Source organism: Zingiber officinale, chromosome 9B (genome assembly GCF_018446385.1).
Source record: "Zingiber officinale cultivar Zhangliang chromosome 9B, Zo_v1.1, whole genome shotgun sequence".
Classification (NCBI taxonomy): Eukaryota; Viridiplantae; Streptophyta; class Magnoliopsida; order Zingiberales; family Zingiberaceae; genus Zingiber; species Zingiber officinale.
Genome location: NC_056003.1, coordinates 92,992,221 through 93,013,066, shown reverse-complemented (window position 1 = coordinate 93,013,066; position 20,846 = coordinate 92,992,221).

Below are 20,846 nucleotides of genomic sequence, written 5' to 3'. Positions count from 1 at the left end.
CTTAGTGTTCTGGGTGTACCTAGGAGTTGTACACATGTTAGGGAAGATAATCTATGCCTCTTGGATGGCTTGCTAGCTGTAATCAGGCACTTCAATCGATCCATAGATCGATTGGGCTGTCCGATCGATCCAGCTTGTTACTGGCACTGAAAAACTCTCTGGATCGGTCGGCAGACCGATCCATATGCTCCCTCGCCTCTGTATGCGGCTGGATCGGTCTACCGACCGATCCAGGAGTACCCAGATCGGTCGGCTTGACCGATCCAGTAGCTTACTGATCGGTCGGCTGACCGATCAGTGAACGTCGGTGCTCTCTGTTCGCACAATGGATCGGTCGGCTGACCGATCCATAACAGAGGCCAACTCTCTGTTCGCGCATGGATCGGTCAGCTGACCGATCCAGCGGCACAACCCACTCCCTGATCGGTCTGTAGACAGATCATAGTTCTGATTTTAGCCTGAAACTCTGATTTTAGCCTGAAACTCTGATTTCAACGCTTGGGCGTGCCAAAATCTCACATATGAGTTATACACTACATGAGAAACATTCTAATAACATGAAACTAGTATTCTAAACTTAACATGACACATAGTTCACTGATTCATAGCATTACACAACTAAACGTGCATGAAAGTAAAACACTAAAGAGTTCTACGGTTTAAACTTGCTAAGTCCCCTAAGAATCTTTTATTCCAGTTCCTGCCACACACACCATCTCTGCATTGGCCTCCAACTTCCTCTGCTAGTCCATTTTCCTTTTACCTGTATCTGCAGTATAAGGAAAATAGTATCTGTAAGCTAAAAAGCTTAGTAAGAAACCATCTACCTCACTAAAACATGCATACGATGCAAATATGATTTTAAATCATGCTGTTTGAAAGGATATGCTAAGTATACTGAATAACCTAAACATGGCATGGCATATAAGCATACAATCATGGCATATCTAAAGCTGAACATGATATCAATCACATGGTATCAATGAAGAACTAAGCTGATACTAAAAACTGAGCTACTGCTAGGACTGTACTGAATTCACGAATTAATTTGTGAAAGATTGAAAACTATATACATATAGTAAGTGAAAATACTAAACATGCTGCTGATGAGCCCTGGCAACTGTACTTGTTGTGCGCGCATCCCTAACTAGACCCGGGATTGCAAGTTCCGAATCTAGTAGGGTTTACTAGGTTAGCTAAACCTAGGGACGACTATGGGAGCCCAACCCAATGGATATCTAATCCAGTACAGTGCCACTGAAAAGTAAAATACTGAAATAGCTAATACTATTTTGCTGAATCTAGGTTATCTGAACCTAGAACTAGGTTGTCTGAACCTAGAGGCGACTGTGGGAGCCCACCCATTTGGACATCTAGTCTCGTAAAAGCTGAAATAAAAATTGATCATGCTAATTAACATGTTCTATGGCATTTAACTAAATACCCACTGTATCATAAGGCTGTGCTAGGCATTTTGTCAAGCATTTGGCGCTCTCTAACTCTCCTCTCGATCAGGGAGACCACCTCTAGGCACCCAGCAGCATCTAAACCCCTATCTACAGAGGATACACGTGCTCGGCCCATCTAGAGATGCTCACTAATCTCTAAATCTGTGAGAAGAGTTAAAATACACACTATATGCGGACAAAATTCAATAAACTAATCTAATGCATAAAAGAAAACACGCGAGAGCTACTTATACTGCAGGTGAGGGGTTTCTTACCTTGTGTGCTAGATTTCTTACAAATCTAATCGCTAGAAATTCCGGTGGAGACGACTTCTCGACGATTCGCTTGCGTCCACGTGCTCTACTCGCGGAGGGGAACGTCCTTGTGCTGAAATTGTCGCCGGAAAGTGACCTTGGGACCCTAGGGATGGAACCTAGTTCTTCCCTTGTTGTGGCGCCGAGAGAAGGAGAGGGGAGAGGGGGTCGGATTGAGTTAGGGTGAGGAGAAGAAAGTTGCCGAACCAAACTCTAAAATAAACCAAACACAACCTAACTCTTCTATTTATATTAAGTGGATAATTGAACCCAACTCTAATATAAATATAATTGATTCCTCTTTCTTTCAGCATGGCCCTGCTGGGTTCACCGGTTACTAAGGCTAACTAAAGGTTTAGCGGACCCGAGAGGTCCCGGGTTCGATTCCCGCTTAAGTCATTTTACTTTTCTAATAATTTTTGCTACTTCCGCTACTCGGAAAATTCCGGAAAAATATCTAATAATTCCAGAAAAATCATAGAATATTTCTAAAATAGTTTTGAGAATTTTCGAGCGTTACAATCCCCCATACCTTATAAAAAGTTCATCCTCGAACTTAGAATAATTCTGGGTACTTCTATCTCATGCTGGCTTCTGTCTCCCGAGTTGCCTCTTCTGCTGTGTGACTGTGCCAAATGACTTTGACTAATGGTACTTCCTTGTTCCGCAATTTCTTAACTGCTCGGTCTATTATCTGAATAGGTCGACTATCATAGCTGAGGTCTTCGCAGATCTGTACCGACTGGGGCTCAATCACCTGGGTGGCATCTGGGGTATGCTTTTTCAGCATAGAGACATGAAATACGTTGTGGACAGCTGACATTTCCTGGGGTAGCTCTAGCTCATATGCTACCTTGCCCACTCTTCTGCTGATAAGGTATGGTCTCACATATCTGGGACTAAGTTTGCCCTTCTTCCCAAAACGCATCACTCCTTTCATAGGAGCTACTCTGAGGAACACTGTATCCCCGACTGAAAACTCTAAGGGTCTGCGCCGTGTATCAGCATACCTTTTCTGGCGGCTCTGAGCTGTCTCTATCCTCTGGCGGATCTGCTGTATAGCTGCTGTGGTATCTGCTACTAGATCTGTCTGAAGTTCTAGTTCTTTCTGTTCACCACTCTCATACCAGCAGATTGGAGATCTACACCTCCGCCCATAGAGAACCTCGTAAGGTGTCATGCCGATAGTGGCCTGATAGCTGTTGTTGTATGCAAATTCTGCTAAGCTCAGATATTTGCACCAACTTCCCTTGAAGTCTAGGGCACACGCTCGGAGCATATCTTCGAGTACCTGATTCACTCGCTCCATCTGACCATCTGTCTGAGGATGGAATGTTGTGCTGAACCTTAACTTAGTGCCCAACGCTGACTGTACACACTCCCAGAAGTGTGATGTGAATCTACTGTCTCTGTCTGAAATGATGGTTCGTGGGACTCCATGTAGTCTGATGATCTCCTGGAGATACAACTGAGCTAGCTTCTCCATGGAGTAGGATATCTTGATAGCTAAGAAGTTGGCTGATTTAGTCAACCTGTCGACTATTACCCAGATGGCGTCAAAACCATTTATGGTTCTGGGCAGTCCCACTATGAAATCCATAGAGATATCCTCCCACTTCCATTCTGGAATTTGTATAGGCTGCAGGACTCCTCCTGGTCGCTGATGTTCTGCCTTGACCCTCTGACAGGTGAGGCAGATGCTAACATATCTGGCGATGTCTCGCTTCATCCCGGGCCACCAAAAATGGTTCTTCAGGTCTTGATACATTTTGGTGGAACCTGGATACATCGCATAGGGAGTCTTGTGAGCCTCATCTAAAATCTGTCTCCGTAGCTCCTCCTGATCTGGAACACAGAGTCTGTCACCAAAATACAACACCCCGCTATCGGACACTCTGAATTCTCTACTTTCTGATTCTGCTAGCCCTTGCTTGATTTTCTGAATTTCAGGGTCCTGCTCCTGAGTTGACTGAATATCACCAAGCAAGGTAGACTCTAAGGTCATAGTAGAGAGCTGTCCAACGATGAGTTCGAGACCGAAATCTACGATCTCCTTCTGTAGGGGCGGTGACATGGCGATAAGAGATAACAAGGTAGCACTGGATTTTCTGCTAAGTGCGTCGGCTACCTTATTGGCTTTCCCTGGATGGTAGAGGATGTCTATATCGTAGTCTTTGACCAGCTCAAGCCATCTGCGCTGTCGCATGTTCAGATCCTTCTGAGTGAAGAAGTACTTCAGACTCTGATGATCTGTATACACTCTGCACTGAGCTCCATATAAGTAATGTCTCCAAATTTTGAGAGCGAACACTACTGTTGCAAGCTCAAGGTCATGAGTAGGGTAATTCTTCTCATAATCCTTGAGTTGTCTGGAGGCATAGGCGATCACCTTGCCGTTTTGCATCAGTACTGCTCCTAGTCCCAACTTAGAGGCATCACTATAGACGTCAAAGCTGGTGTTGTCCGGTAGAGCCAAAATGGGAGCACCGGTCAATCTCCTTTTAGCTCGCTGAAGCTCCGTCCACTGAAATTTCCTGTTCTTTACGGTAAGAGCTGTCGGTGGGAGGCTATCTGGAGAAGTCCTCTACAAACTTTCTGTAATATCCTGCTAATCCCTAAAGCTGATTTCCTGGCGTTCTTAGGTCTCTTCCAGCTACTCACTTCTATCTTGCTGGGATCTACCATAATACCATCCTTTGAGATGATGTGACCCAGGAAGGACACCTGATCTAGCCAAAATTCACATTTCGTGAACTTGGCGTATAGCTGGTTCTGCTGAAGGGTCTGCAATACTAGTTTCAGGTGCTCTGAGTGTTCTTCCTGAGTTCCTGAGTAGATAAGAATGTCATCAATAAACACAATAATAAACTTATCTAAATACTCCCTGAATACTCTGTTCATGAGATCCATGAATGTAGCTGGAGCATTGGTCACGCCAAAGAGCATGACTACGAACTCGTAGTGTCCGTATCTGGTTCTGAATGTTGTCTTGGGTATATCCCCTTCTTTAACCTTCACCTGATGATAACCTGATCTGAGATCTATCTTAAAGAACATTGCCGCTCCCTTCAGCTGGTCGAACAGGTCATCGATTCTGGGAAGGGGATACCTGTTCTTGATCGTGACTTGGTTCAGTGATCTGTAGTCTATGCACAGTCGTATGCTTCCATCCTTCTTCTTCACGAACAATACAAGCGCTCCCCATGTTGAATGACTCGGGCGTATGAAACCCTTGTCAAGCAGCTCCTGTAGTTGCTCCTGAAGTTCCTTCAGTTCTGCTGGAGCCATGCGATCAGTTCTGCTGCTCTATCTCAAAGTCAATCTCCCTGTCTGGTGCTAAGCCTGGTAACTCTTCAGGGCAGACTGCTGGGTAGTCACATACGGCTCGAACCTCTGCTAGCTGTTGGTTCTTGTCCTGGCTGGCATTGACTACGTGTGCTAGGAATCCTGTACATCCTGAATCCAGTAGCTTCTGTGCTTTCATAGCTGAGAGAAACTTCTTGGCCTTTCTCTTTGGTTCCCCGCTGTATTCAAATTGCATTGTCGCTTCAGGTTGGAAGATGACTTTCTGTTTACGGCACTCTATGGTAGCACCGTATCTGATCAGAAAGTCCATTCCAAAGATAACGTCATAGTCGGTCATCTCTAGCACTATCAGATCACAAAAGAGCTCTCTGTCTGCTATAATGACCGGCACTGCTCTGAGTCAGTGCGTGGATGCCATGATCTCTCCTGAAGGTAAAAACTAACCCCTGAGTACCTCGAGGGTATTACTAATTTTTCGGAGAACATCCGGCTATATATGAATGGGTTGCCCCAAGATCAAATAAAAGTAGCACTATACTGTAAAATGCTAATCGACTGTGACAACTGTCGAGGCATTGGCTACGTCCTCTCCGTGAGTGAGTAGATCCTCGCATTCGCCATAGCTGGAGGAGCTTCTAATCTGTCCTGGCTGATAAGTGGACCTTCTAGAGCGGCCTGCATCTGATATAACTGAGCTGGCTGGCCTGCATACTGAATCTGCTGTGGCTGAGGAAGACCGGTCTTGTTCGGGCACTGCTTCGCCATGTGCCCTTCTTGTCCACATTCAAAGCATCCTCGTGTGCCCTTGCGACAAACCTCTGGGTGGAATTTCCCACAAGTAGCACACTTTGGATAACCGGGTCGCTTGCTAGATGGTCCTCCTTTGGGTCACTCCCGATTTGCGCTTGCTGCTCTTTCCAGTTAGAGCTGTGGCCTTGTTGCTTTTGAGTGTGAGAGTTTCCTTGGACTTTGGACTCGAGGAGACTTGCTTCAGCTGCTTTATGTTGTGGTAATGCTCGTGGTCAAGGCACCGCTCACTAACTCCTCTATGGTTTGTGGCCTATGTATGCCACCACCCACGTTCACTGCTATCTCGGCCTCGGCATCTTGAGCATCAACCGATTCGTTCCTTCTCTGCTGACGAGCTTCGGGCATAGACGAGCCAACCTGTTGAATTTCTTCACAACTTCCTCAACTGAAAGGTTGCCTGACGAAACTCGGTGAACTCGTCGTAGTGGCGGTTTGTAACCCATATGTGAAAGAACTCCTCGAAGAATTCCTTCTCAAGTCAGCCCATGACATCCGGTCCACTGGGCGCTTGTTCGATTCTTTCCCACCACATGCGTCTCCGGCGGAAGGAGGCACACTTAACCTTCTCGTGTTCGCGCCAAGCTCCATCGTGCTCTCCAGTGTTTTGAACCAGGCTTGTGCATCCCATGGTTCACTAGTGCCTGAGAAGTTCTCTGGCTTGACTCACCGCCACTGGATCGGATAGGCTTCCTTTCTTGGCTTAGCTACTGGGACTACTGGGGCTGGTACTGGTGCTGGCGCTAGCGCTGCTGGCTGTGGGGGTACTCTGCTGATTAGCCTTTAAGGTGGCTATTTCCTGTCGCTGTTCAGCTAGCTGCTGCTGTAACTGAGCCACTAATGTTGTAAGGTCTGGGGGAGGCACTGAACTGTCTGCCTCTTGCTGGGGCTCAGTAGCTAGTGCCCTTCTAGCTGGGCGTCCTCGTGCCATTGCTAAAGACATAGAGGACAGAACATGAATAACTATTACAATCATAATTGTATAACTATCGTTATCATGTTATATACTATCACATACTATCATGCAGCAGTTTATCTATAAACATGATCTATAACAAGGAAACAGAAATCATAAATAAAGTAGAGGTATTCTTACTTGGAAACTGTAGGTTCAATGCTGATGTGTGTGTAGGAAGTATGGAACACTGCTCTGATACCACTCTGTAACGACCCGCCTCCTACTGACTAGGCTGCGAGGCTGGTCGCTACAGTTATGCTGTGCTGGACTATTAATGCGGAATGAAAATTGGCTAATTTGAACTAAATGCTGTAAAGTTTAACTTAGTGTTCTGGGTGTACCTAGGAGTTGTACACATGTTAGGGAAGATAATCTATGCCTCTCGGATGGCCTGCTAGCTGTAATCAGGCACTTCAATCGATCCATAGATCGATTGGGCTGTCGGATCGATCCCGTGATCGATCCAGCTTGTTACTGGCACGGAAACTCTCGAACGGCCGCATCGATCCATATGCTCCCTCGCCTCAGTATGCGGCTGGATCGGTCCACCGACCGATCCAGAGTACCTCGATCGGTCGGCTTGACCGATCTGAAGAGTTTCACCGATCGGTCGGCCGACCGATCGCTGAACGCCGATGCTCTCGTCAAGACAATGGATCGGTCGGTCGACCGATCCATAACAGAGGCCAACTCTGTTCACAGCATGGATCGGTCACCGACCAATCCAAGCACACCCACGATCGGTCTCAGACCGATCGAGTTCGATTTCACAAACTCGATTTCAAACAAACTCGATTTCAACACTTGGGCGTGCCAAAATCTCACATATGAGTTATACACTACATGAGAAACATTCTAATAACATGAAACTAGTATTCTAAACTTAACATGACACATAGTTCACTGATTCATAGCATTACACAACTAAATGTGCATGAAAGTAAAACACTAAAGAGTTCTACGGTTTAAACTTGCTAAGTCCCCTAAGAATCTTTTATTCCAGTTCCTGCCACACACACCATCTCTGCATTGGCCTCCAGCTTCCTCTGCTAGTCTATTTTCCTTTTACCTGTATCTGCAGTATAAGGAAAATAGTATCTGTAAGCTAAAAAGCTTAGTAAGAAACCATCTACCTCACTAAAACATGCATACGATGCAAATATGATTTTAAATCATGCTGTTTGAAAGGATATGCTAAGTATACTGAATAACCTAAACATGGCATGGCATATAAGCATACAATCATGGCATATCTAAAGCTGAACATGATATCAATCACATGGTATCAGTGAAGAACTAAGCTGATACTAAAAACTGAGCTACTGCTAGGACTGTACTAAATTCACGAACTAATTTGTGAAAGATTGAAAACCATATACATATAGTAAGTGAAAATACTAAACATGCTGTTGATGAGCCCTGGCAACTGTACTTGTTGTGCGCGCATCCCTAACTAGACCCAGGATTGCAAGTTCCGAATCTAGTAGGGTTTACTAGGTTAGCTAAACCTAGGGACGACTATGGAAGCCCAACCCAATGGATATCTAATCCAGTACAGTGCCACTGAAAAGTAAAATACTGAAATAGCTAATACTATTTTGCTGAATCTAGGTTATCTGAACCTAGAACTAGGTTGTCTGAACCTAGAACTAGGTTGTCTGAACCTAGAACTAGGTTGTCTGAACCTAGAACTAGGTTGTCTGAACCTAGAGGCGACTGTGAGAGCCCACCCATTTGGACATCTAGTCTCGTAAAAGCTGAAATAAAAATTGATCATGCTAATTAACATGTTCTATGGCATTTAACTAAATGCCCACTGTATCATAAGGCTGTGCTAGGCATTTTGTCGAGCATTTGGCGCTCTCTAACTCTCCTCTCGATCAGGGAGACCACCTCTAGGCACCCAGCAGTGTCTAAACCCCTATCTACAGAGGATACACGTGCTCGGCCCATCTAGAGATGCTCACTAATCTCTAAATCTGTGAGAAGAGTTAAAATACACACTATATGCGGACAAAATTCAATAAACTAATCTAATGCATAAAAGAAAACACGCGAGAGCTACTTATACTGCAGGTGAGGGGTTTCTTACCTTGTGTGCTAGATTTCTTACAAATCTAATCGCTAGAAATTCCGGTGGAGACGACTTCTCGACGATTCGCTCGCGTCCACGTGCTCTACTCGCGGAGGGGAACGTCCTTGTGCTGAAATCGTCGCCAGAAAGTGACCTTGGGACCCTAGGGATGGAACCTAGTTCTTCCCTTGTTGTGGCGCCGAGAGAAGGAGAGGGGAGAGGGGGTCGGCGTGAGTTAGGGTGAGGAGAAGAAAGTTGTCGAACCAAACTCTAAAATAAACCAAACCCAACCAAACTCTTCTATTTATATTAAGTGGATAATTGAACCCAACTCTAATATAAATATAATTGATTCCTCTTTCTTTCAGCACGGCCCTGCTGGGTTCACCGGTTACTAAGGCTAACTAAAGGTTTAGCGGACCCGAGAGGTCCCGGGTTTGATTCCCGCTTAAGCCATTTTACTTTTCTAATAATTTTTGCTACTTCCGCTACTCGGAAAATTCCGGAAAAATATCTAATAATTCCAGAAAAATCATAGAATATTTCTAAAATAGTTTTGAGAATTTTCGGGCGTTACAATTTCGCTGCCTATCTTATCAGCATTGTCCTCTTGGACACTTGGTCAGCCGGATCCGCTTAAGAGTTGGCTTGGCCGGAGGTCACGGGTTCGAATCTCGGCATAGACATTATTTTTTTTTTGTCGAAACTTCTTTCGTTTAGTAAAAATATCAAACGACCTCCAAAAATTACATAAAAATACTCTAAAATTTTTTAAAAATCTCTAGAATATTTTAAAAGTATTTCCAAATATTTTTAAGGACATTTAGAACTCTAAATAAGGAAAATTGGGTCGTTACACAAGGATTCAAGGGGAGCTAGTATCGTAAATAAATTTAAATTATATAAAAATTTGCATGCTTTAGATTCTTCTTGTTTGAATTGTAATATGAAATTAAAAATGCATGAAAATCCAACATTAAAATTACTTAACAAAAAATAATCTAACTAATAAAAACTTATTAATTCAAATATAACTAAAATTGACCAAATCAACCAAAAACATAATCAAGACCCAGATCTAGTGAATCAAAATCTATATATTCAAGATAATTTGAATGAAAATAATAATTATCTAAAATTAACTAACAATAAACAAAACCTAACTAAAAATTTAAATAAAAATAAGAAACTAAACTATAAAACAAAGTTTAGAAAATTAGAAAAACAAAATAATGTTTTGAAAAATAAAATTAATAAATTAGAAAACATTATTAATAATTTTATAAACTCACAAAATGTAGATTTAAGTTATAAATCAAAACCAAATCTAAAACAAAACTTTCATTATAATCATGTACCCTTTAATTATGAAACCAATCAATATTGATAATAATAGCAATAATTAAATAATAATAATAATAATAATAATAATAAAATAATATTAAACAACAACAACACAAACAATTTGTATTATGCATGACTTGTTTAAATTGTTTGAATTGTCATGATCATGCATACCTAACTGTTGTATAACATGTTATGCATCTTTTCTTAATTTAGAATGGTTAGATTAAAAAGGTTTACCAAACCCTAACAACATAGCACCGGAATGGATTGGGATGCTAGTACGTTAAGGAAACTTTGTTGAAGGCATGTCTAGGCTGAATATGGAATTCTACCTGGTGCACTAGACTTAGTGGATCTGACCGAAGCTACCCCAGTCAAACATGGGCTAGTTAGACCAAAATTTAGTATTAAGTTTTTTAGGCAAGAACAGTTTGGAAAGTTTTCAGCAAGTGGTCTAATGATACACAAGTAGGTCATATGTCTCGCCACTGAATTGAAAGTTTATCCTTAGGACGCCTGCTTGATTAACCCAAAGCCAAGTTTGAATCTAACATGGGTTCAATAACCTTTCTCGAATAATTAAATTCAAAATTTAATTCAAACTTAATTAAAACCTAATTTAATTCAAACTTAATTCAAACCTAATTAAATTAAAACCTAACTTAATTCAAACCTAATTTAATTCAAACCCAATTAAATTCAAACTTATTTCAAACCCAACTTAATTCAAACCTAATTAAATTCAAACTTTTAAAAAACTTATTCTAAAAATTATTTTAAACTTAATTAATAATTATTTTAAAACTTAATTATTTTAAAACTTAATTAAAATTATTTCAAAACTTATTTATTTTAAAACTTAATTAATAATTATTTTAAAACTTAATTATTCTAAAACTTAATTAAAATTATTTTTAAAACTTAATTATTTTAAAACTTAATTAAAAACTTAATTAAAATTTTTTAAAAATTTTTTTAAAAAAATCTTTTTAAAACTTAATTATTTGAAAAAATAATAAAACTAAATTAATATTATTTAAAACTTAAATTATTTTAAAACTTAATTAAATAAACTAAATTAATTAATTAATCCTAATCATTAACTAGTTTAACTTAATTATATTAACTTAATACACTTAATTAATTCTTAATAAATCTCAACTTGAAATCTTAACTTTAATCAACAAATAAAGTACTTTAACCTTAAACAAAATTAATTTTTTATAACTAATCCTAAAATCTTTACCAAATTAATTCCTAAGAAATTAATAATAATTCATAATCAATTAATTCGTAACTATTAATGATGAAGTTTTAATCAACAATTAAAATTAATTCTTAATCTAATTAATAATAATACTAAATTGAAACTAACTTTTAAATTATGTTTAATCAATCAATAATCTAGCAATCAACCTATAACCATAGCTATTAAAAACAATTCTTAACCAAATCCACTTAATAACTTTACAATTTCTAAACTAAACATTAATTCAATTAATTCACAAAATAAATGTTACCATCTATTTAACTTACAATAATCAATTTTAACTTAATTACAATTAAACTCAAAATTAATAAAGTCATCTCACGCAACTATAGGATTACCATACTTGAAAATTTAGAATGGGTGAGATGCTAAGAAAATTAAAATTTAAAATATTTTTAAACATGTTTTGAAATCTTATATATCTATTTTCTTAAGAAATATTTTTCAAATTTTGATTGATTATTGATTGGGCGTATTATATAAAGTATTGTTATTTACTGGCTAAGTCTTTAAAACCTTAAGTCAATCGTGACCCTTAGACATATATAGAAAAGTCTTCCTTATGGGTAATAAGGATATCTAAAAATAGTGTCTGGTTAAGGGGGAGAGACTTGTTTGAAGGACATATTTTTGAAAATATATTCTGAAAAATATTTCAAAACACTCTTTGAAAAATACTTGATAATACTTCTTTACAAATCTTTTAGAAATTATCTTTAAAATCTCTTAATCAAATACTTTTTGAAAATTACTTTTACAAACTTATTTAAAGAATTCTGGTTTTGACATTAACTTAAAAATATTTTTTAAAAATTGCTTACAAAACTCAAAATACTATCTTTTAAACATAGCTCAAGCATTATCTTTTCAAAATCATATTCTTATTTTTGTAAAAACATCTTAATTCTTGAATTTTTTTTAAAAAAATAGCTTGAAAATATTTTTGAAAAATTGCTTACAAAAGTTTAACTCAAAATCATATTCTTCAAACTCATAGTTTTTAAAAAAAAAAAATTTGAAAATAAATTTTTTTTTGAAAATATTTTGAACTCAACTTTGAAATAATCTTTGAAAGCTTAAAAAAAAACTATTTTCAAATATTTTTGAATATATTCTTGAAAGACATTACTTAGTGCATTCTTTAAAAATATTTGACATTTACTCAAATCATGGACTGATGCTTTTTCAAAATATCTATGAATCATTTTTGAAACCCCAAATATACATCTTATTATTATCTTTCAAAAGGGTGAGGGAATACCTTAGGAATATCTTGAAAATATTTACAAGTATTCCATCATTGTTGGTGCAAAACTTAGGGATCTTAGCAATTGAAGCCATTTATGAAGAGTTCTTTTTGTTGTATGACAAAAGGGGGAGAAGAAGGGTTATAAGTTAGAAATCTAAATCTTTTTGAATTGACCTAACTTAAACATATTTGTCAAACATCAAAAAGGGGGAGATTGTTGGTGCAATCGACCTCCAAGGTTTTAATGTCAAACAAATATGTTTAAGTATGTTTAAGTATGAAGCTTGATCTAGGGAAGTCCTAGTTGTAGGCTAGGCAAGGGAAGTCCTAGTTGGAGGCTAGGCAAGGAGAGAAATCTCGGTATATCATGGAAGCCAGGTGGATAGGTCTGGAGGACTTGATCCCTGGGTAGCCGAATACTGAGTCCTAGTTGTAGGCTAGGTAAGGGAAATCTCAATATATCGTGGAAGCCAAGTGGATAGGTCTGGAGGACTTGATCCCTGGGTAGCCGAATACTGAGTGAAGTCAAGTGGAGAAAATCCTAGGGGGTGGTAACCTTAGGTAACGAGAAGTCTTGGAGGAGTGAACTCCAAGCAAGGTTGATTGGATGGTTTCCGGTCGATCGCGCGTGGTCGACCGGACCAGCGGATCTCGGTAAATCTAAGTTTGGGTTTATCATTATATTATGTATTACTATTATTACTGTTGGCTAATGTAGTATTGCAAGAAAAGGCTTAGTGGATCGGGCGATCAAACACTGAGCAGGCAAAAGTCCAAACAGGTCTGGAGGACTATGTTTGGCAGGTAAGTTGAGGTAAGCAACTGGAGGAGCGACAGTGAGGTCGAGTTCCCGAAGGGAACAACCTAAGGTCGCTGATACAACTGAAGAAATCGATAAGGTTTCCAAGTTGAGATCAAGACAGTTCTACTGTCTAATATTACTCATGCATAATATATTATTACTGTTCTAACCTTTGTTGTGCATAAATATTGTTTAACTCTATTTTGCATGTTTGGCCTGATCGGTCGACCGAACAGGAGAATCGGTCGGCTGAACCAGCTTGACTCAGACCAGAGATCAGTTCAGATCAAGCAAAACAGAGTTCAGTCCGGTCAAAGCTTGATAGGTCGACCGAACCAGAGGATCGGTCGACCGAACCATGGAGACTCAGCACTGAACAGCTCATCAGCAGCGATCAGTAGAAAAAGGAAAAAGGGCTGATCGGTCTACCGATCCAATTAGCATTAAACAGCATTAAAAGAAGATCTCTGGCAGATTTCGACGAACAAGGAAAAGGCCTGTTCGGTCGACCGAAAAGATGGTTCGGTCGACCGAACCATTAAAGATCAATTAATGCAGATTTCCGAGCCAGCTTCAGACTTCGGCCAGGAAGGAAGGAGGGAGCGGGTTCGGTCGACTGAACAGTGGGATCGGTCGACTGAACGCCAAAGGCCTATAAATTGAGGCTCGAAGTCAGAGGCGAGAGAGAACTTTCTGATCAATTCTTGTGCTACTCTGCAAGCTGCTCACGCTACTCATCTTCGTCAACTCAGCAAGTAACATCATCCGGAGTGCCGACCTGAGCTTCATCTGCAGTTTATTGTTGGTATAATTTAATTAAAGCTTGCTTTGTAATTTTATTTAAGCAAGATAGTAGGGTGTTACTATCTTGTTCCATTGTACGATTCACTTCTTTCCGAGGATTTCGGAAAGAAGGATTATAGTGCTTTGCCCATCGGTGCGGTCAAGGACCACGGGCCTTTGAGTAGGAGTCGAGTTAGGCTCCGAACGAAGTAACCGAATTGTGTCTTTTTCTTATTTCTGCTGCACGACTTTGGTTTCAAAAGGTTAAAAGAAAAAGTTTTAAACGCGCGATATTCACCCCCCCTCTATCGCTCCAAACGATCTATCAAAACTAAGTTCATTTCATTGGGGGATGATCAATCTTATTGAAATTGGTGCTTTTGGCTTATCTCTGATTCCATTTTATTGCTGAGAATGTATCAGTAGAGGATCACTTTTGTTAGTTAGAGCCCTAGAGCCAATCATTTGATGATTGTTGTATGGACTCATTGTATCATATTCTTCTATATATAAATAAAGGCATTTGTTTTGGTTATTATACTTACTTGTATTGATGCCAAATAACTAAGTATAATAGCGTCCTTGAGTAGAAGATTCTTACCTATATCAATCGATTAGTTGAATCGATAGTGAGATGATATAGGGAACACTACTCTTAATCATTCCTAGTCGAGTATTAACATTCAGGGATAATGTTAATGCGACGAGACTAGCATGTAGGTCAACTCGATGACTTGATCTCACAAGTCATGGATATGGAGATATCAAGTTGACACATGGGTATGCATTGGAGAATGTATACTGAATGACCCGCCATGAGAAAGTATCATGGATTGTTATATGAGTGTCATATACTTTCTCATGTGGCTATTAGTATGACTACTAGTCCTTGGACCTGAAGTCGCCATGGTTCCCTACATAAGGAGTTACGTACTTTGGCTTCGTCAAACGTCACCCGTAACTGGGTGGACTATAAAGGCGATTACTGGGTATGTAACAAATTATGCGGAGGGATGTGAGTGATGTAGATGGGATCTATCCCTCCTATATGACAGAAGAGACATCGATATTCTTGATAGAGTGAGACCACTAAGCGCATGGTCATACCCAAATAAGTCAATATGAGATGTTGAGCTCATTTGATTGAGTCAATCTACTTGGGATTCAAGATTTAGATTGATTAGAGGATGACACTATCTATGCCTCACATTGATCAATCTAGATGTCAAGGATAGAAGGACACTTGTCATATATTGTGAAGAGTCACAATTAGTAGTCACAAGGTGATGTTGGATCTCAACATTCTTATAACTTGGGTAGTAATGATGTGTTCCTAGATATCGCTCATTACTTATGCTTCTAAATGGGTTTAGGAGCATTGCCAACGTTATAAGAACCTATAGGGTCACACACAAAGGGCAATTAGATGGAGATTAAGTTCATTTGATGAACCTAAAGGATTAGGTCCATGTGATGAACCAAATTGGATTAAGAGTAATCCAAATTGAGCTAATTGAGTTGGACTCAATTTGGTTCATGTGTTAAGTGAGTCTAATTTGGACTTAGACTCATTTAATTAATTTAATTCAATGAATAGAGATTCATTAAATTAAAATTGACTTGAACCAATGGTTAGATTAGATCAACCAAGGGAGAGAAGTGGTCAAATTTGACTTGACTTGAAAGGAAGATGAAGGGTCAAGTTTGACTTGACTATTTGTCACCTCATTGGTGAGTTGTTATTAAGTGGCTAATGGTGATATGTCACATCATCAAGGCTAGCACATGTGTGTGTCACCTCATGAGGGAGATCAAGAGTTTTTTACTCTTGAAATTCCATGGAGTATATAACCCCTCATGAAAAGTGGTCGGCCACTTTAGTGCTTGTGGAGTTTCAATTTTGTTTTGTAACTCCATCTTCTTCTTCCTCAAGCTCTTTCTTCTCTCCCTCTCCTCCTCTTTGGCCGAATCTTTCAAAGGGTGCTAGCACACTTTTTGTTAGGTTTCTCCATCATTTGTTCGTGTGGATACACATAGAGAAGTATCTACTTTGATACTTTCGAGATCCGGCGAACCTTGGACGAGCGGGATTACGCGAAGGGCTTCGCATCAAGGGTAACTCTTCTCCTTTGTAGATTTAGTGTAGATCTAGGTTAGAAAACTCATACTCGAAGTTTTACGAAATTTTATTCTTCGCACGGATCCGATGGCGGGGGGTTTCGGGGTTTCCGCAATGCAAAAAATGATTTTTACGACCCGAAAAACCCAACAGATCCTGCAGCTCAATATATTTTTGTATTTTATGGTTCATTCTTTTGCAAGAGACTTTGCACATGCACCATGCAAAAATTGATGATCTAGAGGCTTTATTGATTTGGTACGAGGCAAAAGAAACTAGTGATGAAACTGAAGAAACTACGGTGGAAGCTAAGCAAAGCTTGATTAGGAATTGGCACTTCATTTCTGCAATCACTATTTATTGTGTCTTTGCTTTTCAAGACATGGCATACTCTGAGGTAGCATATTTTTCATGAATATGTATTTATCTATTCTTTTTAAAGGTTATCATTCTTGTGATGCACAGAACACATTGTTCTATTAATAAAAGTATGAAGCATACACATGTAATGTTTAATCTGGTTAGAGAAAGAAAACATACTGAGAACACAAAGCATGTTATGTGGAATATATGGCAAACTTTGACAAATATGTAAAATAATGTTACCCTAAATCATGGAACACAATAAATAGAAATTGTTTTAGAGTAAAAAACAATTAGTTCACGTGTCATTTTCTTTTAGAAAAAAATACTTGCTCTTCAAAATATAATTCTTGCTAATATTAATTGTGATGTACGATAAATAAGGGGTTAGCATGAGGAAGTTATCATTTTTGTTTCTCAAACTATAGTATGATGCAAATACTAAAACATTTCAGATTTTCTCTTTATGGGTTGTGAGCAGCAACAGATCTAGTGGTTTGAACTTTTCATCTAAAGACATTAGTGAAGTGCTTGCAATCTCAGGTAAATATGTCTATGCATCTAGAACTCTAGAAGGCATTGTAACATGGTCATAATTGATCATTAAATTGAACTGCATGTGCAGTTAACTGAAATGTTCCGCATTAGCTGGAATAGTTGCATCATATTTTGTCACTAACCTAAATATGCTAATTTGTTATTTTCAATTTAGAACTTGCATGCCACTTGCTAAAAGTGAGAGTGGCCCATGTAATTATGTTGCTCAAAACATTAACTATTGGGTGATAGACAGATTTATTCAGAGTTAGTGGTGACTAGTTGAAATAAGAATGCTATCTTCCCATGTATATTCAACACAAACAATTAGTGTGAGTTAAGATATCACTCCTTTGAGTAATTAATGGAATCATCCAATTGATGCTCATTTGGTAAACATGGTGATAGGTAGAATAAGACAGTTCAATACTCCTTAGTCGTCAATAGGTAGTAATCTTTTGTATTACCTGCTATGTAATACTAGCATGAGTTATGAAACCCCACCATATTTTCTTAGGGTATCTATTGTTAGATTATTGTCTTTGTTAAATTTGTTCATTGAGTTTAGTATATTAATTATGTGTGATGTTTCATCTCAATTATAATATAATAATTTTCTTCCTCACAGCTGAATATGGAAAGAAATTGAAAGTGAATTTTTTTTTTACAAGAAGGATACTCATATATTCCGAGAAGATTCAATATTACCAGAAAGATTCAATCAAAGAATGATTTTTGCTTTTGTATAGACTTAACATAGATCCAAAGTTTGTGGATTATGTTCACATATTTTTTAGTCTGAATTGTATGACACATTTTTGGTTTGATCAGTTGTACTTTCATGGTATTTTAATTAATCAGTTGTACTTTTTGATATTTTAGTTGGTGTTATTTATAAGGGTTTAATTTAGTAATTCGTGGTGTAAATATAATGGACAATAGTTTTGTAAATAGATTTATCTTTTGTTTAAAAAAATTATATTTTAAAAAAGATAACATTTTTTATTTATTAAAAAAAAATTGGCTAAAAAAGATAACATTTTTTAAGCATTGCAAAAGTGTTGTCCTTATACAAAATAATAATACTTTTTAAGTGTTGTCTTTAAGCGAACTTTATACAACAGTGCTTTTAACGTTTTTTCAACCACATAGACAACACGTAAAAAGCGTTATTTTTCAACCACTTTCTCGTAGTGGGACAGAAAAGATGGGGTCCCAGGAGATAGTGGGATCCACACCAAGGGAAGATGGGTCATGACTAGGTGGCTCTTCGACCCGACTGGCACGTTTGGTAGTTGAATTAGCGAACGGATCACTGGATTTGGGAATCCAGCTGGGTCTCGTGCAGGGGAGAATGGGCCCGAGTGGTCAGCTGAAGGTCCAGATAGGTGACATCTTTTGCTTGAAATTCTAAGAGGGCCTCCGACTCCGCAAATGATGTCGGTCTCGATGCACCGGACCGATAAACTGGAGACCTCATAGACTCCCCTGTCAAGCTTGGTGCTCTCACCACCGATTAGGAAACCACATCTGTTAGGGTTGTAACCGGAGTCAAAGGTGCTCCTTCCTTGGATTCCTTCTCGGTGAGATCAATGATGGCTGCTCTGTACCTCCAGTTTTACTGTGGTGAGTTTTATCATCTTGTTCGATGCCTTCATCATTGTATTGGCTTTATAAAATAATATGACTTCACTTAGGTATTAAAATTTAGACTAAAATTAAGATATTATTATTTTCTAAAATTTTTAATCTTAATACAATTAATTTGAAGTTGGTTTATGCCTACGAAGTTATCAAATGATTTAGAAAATGACAAACAAAATTATTATCTGTCGTCATATATATATATATAAAAGAATTTGATATCCTGCGCGTCCACACAGTGCGCGACTATGCGCGCGCGCAGGATATCTCTGGTTTTAGTGTTTTTTTTTATTTTTTTTTAATTTTTGAATTAAAAAATAATAATTAAAATATTTTTTAAAAATTTTATTTTTAGGGTTCAGGCTTTGGATTATAGTATCAAAGTTATTTTTTTTTTAGATTTTACCTCTAGGGTTCAAGTTTTGGGTTATAGTATCAAAGCTATTTTTTTTTAGATTTTACCTCTAGGGTTCAAGTTTTGGGTTATAGTATCAAAGCTATTTTTTTTTAGATTTTACCTCTAGGGTTCAGGTTTTGGGTTATAGTATCAAAGCTATTTTTTTTTAAGATTTTACCCCTAGGGTTTAGACTTCCCAATTGGGTTATAATATTTAGTAAAAAGAAAAATAAAAAATGAAATAAATTTAAGTATTTATGGAGTATTGTAATGTGTTTAGGAGATATATTTATGTATTAAGAATTTATATAAATAAATATTGATTTTTTTTAATTAAAATTTTAAAAAAATATTTGAAAAAAAAAGTCGGATATGTTGCGCGAGTGCACGACTATGTATATATATATATATATATATATATATATATATATATATATATATATATATATATATATATATATATATATATATATATATATATATATATATATATATATATATATATATATATATATATATATAATAAATATTAATTAAATAATAAGGTTAAATAGAGGAATAACCTTAATTGAATTTTTAGAAATTTTCTAGGAATTTTTTGGAGATCATATGGTATAGGTTATGGAGATAAATATTAGGTTACGGGGATAAATATTAGGTCACGGGAAAGCCTGTTTAAGCTATCCCATTTAAGCGAGGAAAAGTTTGATTTTTCTTTTGTTTTTATTTTTCTTTATTTTCTTTTCTTTTTCCTCGTCGTCGTACCGTGCCCCGATCTCCTCCTCTCGATCCCCTCTGCGCAGAACCACCTTCTCCTCTTCCCCTTTTTCTGCCGCGACGACGAAGCCTCCTACTCTTCCCCAAGCCAGATCCTCTTCCCCTGCTTCCGTGCCCTAGCCCTCTTCTCGGCCCCATCTCCTCCTCTACTCGTCGCCGCTTCTTCTTTTTTCCTTCTGTTTTCTTCCTCCGATCGTCGAGCAGAGCCGCCTTCTCTCAGCCCTAGCGTCGGAGCAGATCCAGCACGCTCTTCTTGAGAGTGCCCTAGAATGGATCCACTGCCCCTCTTCCAATCTGAAATCGTGCCCTAGTTTAGCATCGCCTAGCCGATTGTTGAAGCCACTTCCACAGAGTGCTCAGCGCATCCTTCCCCTGTGTCATAGCGTCGATCCACATCTTGCAGTAGGTATAAGCCGATGATCCTCCTCTTATCTTTAGATCTCTTGTGATGATCTCTTATGCTCGCTACTGTCATGGGTGTGGACTGCCGCCAGGGATACATCGACAAAGAAGGAGGAAAGGGTTGAATTGGAGAACTGGATTTGGAGATCAGCAACTTTCCCTTGCCCAACTACAATTTCAGACAATGGGTTAATACAAGAGCAAACGGAGTTAGGTAAAGATCCTTGTTAACTTCAACAGCAATGTGGA